Source organism: Ipomoea nil, unplaced genomic scaffold (genome assembly GCF_001879475.1).
Source record: "Ipomoea nil cultivar Tokyo-kokei standard unplaced genomic scaffold, Asagao_1.1 scaffold2827, whole genome shotgun sequence".
Taxonomy (NCBI): domain Eukaryota; kingdom Viridiplantae; phylum Streptophyta; class Magnoliopsida; order Solanales; family Convolvulaceae; genus Ipomoea; species Ipomoea nil.
In genome coordinates this window covers 1,643,961-1,649,752 of record NW_017619255.1, presented here as the reverse complement: position 1 = coordinate 1,649,752, position 5,792 = coordinate 1,643,961, and positions in this window count along the sequence as shown.

Sequence of the window (5,792 nt, the reverse complement as noted above, 5' to 3'; positions counted from 1 at the left end):
TTAGTTTTTGGATCATATCTCAAGCTAAAAACATCCAAATTACATGATTCTTGTCCCATTGAAAATAAGACTCAAAGGGCTACAACTTATATTCATACATAAAATCCTAAAAAGGAAGCCACAATGGTCAAAATCATCCTTGAAGTTGAAGTTCCGAACTTACAGATTTCACCTGAAACTGACCACTGTTTGGTAATTTCATCATATCTCGGCCTAGAAATGTCCAAATGTAGTGATTTTTGCTCCATTGGAAAGAAGACTCGAAGAGCTATAACTTTCATGAAGACATCGAAGCCTAATTCTGAACATAAAGTGGTCAAAATTAGCCTACAAGTCGGAGTTTCGTTGCAGAGAAGCACTCGACGCGTCGAATCTGGGCAGTGAGATCGCGTTTTGCAATCTGTAAATGCTCGACGCGTCGAGAATTACTCTCGACGCGTCGAGCCCCCTGTCTCTGCTCTATTTTAGCTGAGTTTTCACTCATTTCTACTCGGTTTTGAACCCCATTCGAACCCTAACTATTTTCTACTCTTTCTTTTCATATTTTAGTGTTAGATTAGGTGTAGATTTAGGTTCTTTATCATATTTCAAGCTTGTATTCAAGGAATCAACACTTGGATTCCAAGATTTACCATCCATTTCTTAGTGAAGTTTTCTTCTCCCTTTTATCTCTTTATCTTGCAATGTTTATGCTTTACATTTATGTTTTTGTGTTCTTTATGCTATTGAATCATGAGTAGTTAGTTTATGGACTTGAGTTAGGGTTGTATTATATATCTTGATGTTTGATTTGTGATTATTGCATAAAGGGGATTTTGCCTACTTAGGGTTCTTGAGTTTATGAAGGATTTGTGTTTGTATTTTGTTAATGCTTGGTGTACAACATTCATTGACATGTTTTGGAGGATTATTGGCCTCAATGAGAGTTGGGTCAAGATTTCAAGCCACTCCTTGCATAAACGCGATTTTTCCTATGAAAATGGGAGAAATTGGGGGTTTTAGATGCTTTGTGTTCTTGAAGAACTTGGAGTTGATTCACCACGAGAGTGTGGCAATTCCTTGTTCTAATCCTAGCTAATTTGCTCACGTGAGTGACTTATAGACTAGGATTCCTACGTGCATCCCCTCTATTCCTTGGTTGTGTGATTTTCCCCAATCCTTAGGTTGTGCTATGCATCTAGATGATAATGCTCCCTAGCTTGAGTCCTATTTCTTTATTTTGTGTTTATCTTTGTGTATATGTGTTAGTCTTATCATTTCCTTAAACTTGTAGTTTGCTTAGCTTCTTGTTGATTTCCTTATGCTAGTGCCTAGTTTATTGTGATTGCATATTGCGTGCCATATCCCCCAATCCCCTGAGGACGATATAACACCCGAGCTCACATCTTATTTTTGCTACATCATAGATGATGATGTGGATGTTGGGGCTCACAAGAAATTAGGAAAAAATCCCTACTATTGAGGATGCCCTAAGACAGTGAATTCTAGGAACATATCCCAATGTCGATTTTGCATTAAACGTTGTTGGTGATAATGAACTAAAATTGATTTAATATCGTAAAATAATATTTATATACACTACTGGAAATTCTTAAATTTCCGACCACCTGAAAGTGATCTTAAATCAAGTTGAAAGTCTTGTTCCGACCACTTTTGGTATCCGGAAAAATCTTTGTTGCTATTTCCGACCACTTTTTGGTATCAACTTAATTTAAGATTATTTTCAGGTGGTCGGAAATTTCAGAATTTCCAGTAGTGATATACACACACAAGTATATAAAATATTATTTGATATTTTTTCCGTAATATATATATATACACACAAATATATATAAACGGATCCAAAGGTTTTATATATATATATATATATATATATATATATATATATATATGTATACGAGAAAGATATACCAATATATATCAACCAGAAATTGGAACTAATAATCCTCAGATTATAAGTCCAATCTAACGTATATATCAAAAGAGGGAGAACGGATTTTTGCTTAAAAGCATAATCCAACAACAAGAAAGAAGGAGAAGAAGAAAGAAATGTACGAGTTAGGTGAGATGCCTTTCTTTCCTTAAAACCTTATTTGCCACCTCCCAAAAGTGCTAGGAGCGTTGTGGCCTAGGCTTCCCAGGATAAAACGTACAACGGTTCGACGTTTGAGCACCCAAACGAACGAACCCGGCGAACTAGAGCATGGGACGAACACAGCTACAAGAAGGGAGTAGGAGCAGAGATTTTGGAGATGGGAAAACAGAATTTCAGTGTTGTGTGTGTTGTTTTCAGTCTGTGTAGAAACACTGCTGCTATAGGAGGTAAGGAATCAATAGCACAGTCCAGAACCAACCATTGGAAAACTTTACAGAAATTGGCCAAGTGCCGACGCACACGAGCTCGGGCTTGAATCAAACATCTGTCCTTTTGTGCAGAACAAAAAACAAATGTTCAGCGCATCATAAGGAGTCAAACTTTGAGACATTGGGACCATTCCAATTCCTCGGTGAGATAATTCATTTGTTACAGTACTTAAATTAATGCATTGTTGGTTATTTGTACTTATTTATTACTGTAATGTTTTTGTTTCAAGCCATATTCAATATTGGTCATTGTCATACTACCATGTCGATCTATGAAAGTTAGAGCAGGTTGCACTGTATCAAGTAAGGTAGGAGCGGAGTTTGCAACATCAGCAATCTAATTAGCAGATCAGAGATTGAGATCGCGCAAGGGAGCAAATTATGGGGATTGATTCATTCCAATTGTACTTAATTGATTGAGAATTTGATTTGATTTTATTTCGTTTGTGATGTTGGTTAATTTTGATGTTTTGAAAATTTTGCTCCTGTCCCTTTTGCAGTTAATTAGTTGCGAGTTCATTGCAACTTTTTTTTTCTTGCAAATTTCTTTTCTCCCTTAGTTTAGAAAATAATGCTTCTCTGCACTCAACTCTCTAGAGTTTACAAATAATTGCAATAGAAAAACACTCAGAATATCCACATGTAAGAACTCAAAACAAGCAGTAGAAACTAACATATGTGCTATTAAGAAAAAAGAAAAATGATTCATTTTCTAGAAACTATGCTACTAGCCAAACCATTAATCATTTGCAACCCATGTATTCTTGAATCAAGCAAATGTTGAAGATTCTTCTAGCATGCAATAGTTTCCAACAACGTAACTAACAACTGATCATTTGCATTGGTTGTATTCTGTCTATCATGCTGAGAAATCTTATCATAGACCTTATTCATCGATGGATAGGATCCATCACCATAAGTTGTAATCTTACTTCGGCATACTCCTGCGATATAAACAAAAAATTTGATAAAGAAAATAATAATGCAACTATCATGTTCAATGGCTAAGCTAGGAAGTGTAGGAACCCTCTTTATTGTGTAAAATCACACAATCCGAATAAATACAGGAGTAACTCCAGTTAAAATAAGAACATATTTATATTTATAACAATATAAGATAAGATTACGAATTTGAATTCTTGCCTCCATTGATTTGAACTGATCAATTATAAATAATTTAAACTGATTGAGTTTACTCACATTCAAAATGATTGTTGAGTTTCCTCATCATTCGAAAAGAAATGGAATAAACCCAAAGGAATATTAGTTGTGGTGTGTAAATGTGTTTGTGTCCGTATTACACGTACAGCTTTTTCTTAACTAACCTCTTCCGATCCCTATACATTTTACATATTATATTCAATTCGTTTATACACTTGACAGCTATATGTATGTTTCCTCCCTTGCATTATTAAATATAATAAAGTTTGTATGTTATTTTTTGTCTTCAGATTCTTCGAAATAAAAAAGCCATTGACTTGTTGACTTAACAAAGATGAAAGCTCAATTTATCTTTTAAAATATTATAACAAAATTCATTACGTGCAACGCACAGTAAAACCACTACAATTTCTTTCACTTGGTGACAATATAATCCACTTGGCAATGGAAAATCCACTAATTTGGATTTCGTGTCGTCTCTCTTCAGTAGCACTCCTACACTCCACTTACAACCGCGGTTTTACATGACCAACCGCCGCCATCGTAAGTAATTTATATATACTTTTGAATATGTTTTTAGGATCCTTTTCACCATCAAAAAATAATTTTTGAAAGTTATGTTATAGATTTTTTCTGTGTTTGAGTGTCTAAAGAAAATAAAATCAAAGAAAAATATTTATTTTAATCAACAAAAATTATTTAATTTGACGAAAAATGTTTTTCTAAATTTTTAGTCCGAAAATATTGTCTGAATTTTTTATTTTTCCGTCTCTCTTATCTCTCTTCAAGTTAGTTCCTGAATTATTATTACTATCACCACCATCACATCTCCATCACTATAATTACACCACCACTACCTCCACCAAGTACCACACTACATCGATCACTGCACGCCATCATCACTACAACTTCCACTACCACCACCATCTTCATCACCACCACACCACTGTACTATAGGGATGAATAAGTTGAGAAATCAAATTTAAATATAAAATATAAATAATATGGGATTCAAATTAAAAGAAAATAACCCCAAACAAAAGAAATAATGAAACAAGGAAAATTCAAATCGTGTGTAACATACACTTTTCTTAAAACCGATTCGCTATCTTCCGCTCGCATGATAAAATAGATTACAGTAATATAGTTGAGCACTCTAGCTATATTACTTTTGGAGAATTAGAATACAAGGAGAGCACTTTGAAATTTTCAGAAATGTTGGCAAAATTTTTTTAGGAAAAAGATTTTCGAGAGAGAGAGAGAGGGCGGGCGGGCGGGGGGGAGGGGGGGGGGCACAAAGACTTTTGAAGATTGTTCTGTAACCTTCATAAAAGACAACTTAATCTGGATTTTCTAGTTATGAACACTTAAAAATTAAATTAGAATTAATTGTTCATTCTGGGATTTGATTTGCAACCCTTGCACGCGAGAGATAAACCCACTTCCATGCCAATGTAAGATAAATGCTACTTCCAAGCTAGCTTTCTCATCTTTATTTTCCAACTCAAATGAGTCTATTTTGAGAATTAATTTCTCGTTCACCCATTATTCGTTTTGAACGTAAAATATATCAATTTCTTCATCTCACTCTGAAGAACCCAAATCTAGTTTACCTAACCCAAATCGAAAGTAGACCCCATATATATTTGTACCACAAAATAATCACTTAAAATGTCATTTTTGTTAAAAATATCCAACAACTACCCCCAGTAGTCCACCACCACACCATCGCCTTTCTTTACCTATTGTTTGTTATTTCTATTATTCATTACTTGTTAATTGATTACTAGCTTTCAAACACTCCACATGTTTTGCCCTTAGTCAACTTACTATTTTACATCCTTTTGATTCACTTCTTTTGATATATCTGGTGTGAAGATATCTCTCACAAACCATCATCGCTAAAATCAATTTCTTTCACTTGTTGACAATCCACATGGCAATGGGAAATCCACTGATTTCGTATTGTCTCTTTTCAATAGCACTGCTACACTTCACTTACAATGGTGGTTTTACATCATGCACCAACAATCCCCGGTGATAAGTACTTTATATATATTAATTAATGAAGATGTTTTTAGGGTCTGTTTAGAAATCAGAAAACAATTTTAAAATTAATTTTTTTTAATTGTCTTGTGTTTGGGTATTTAAAGAAAAATATTCATTTGATAAATGAAAAAATGCTCAATTTGTTACTTCTATTGTTCATTGTTTGTTAATTGTTTACTAGCTTCTAAACATTGGACATATTTTATGCTTAGTCAATT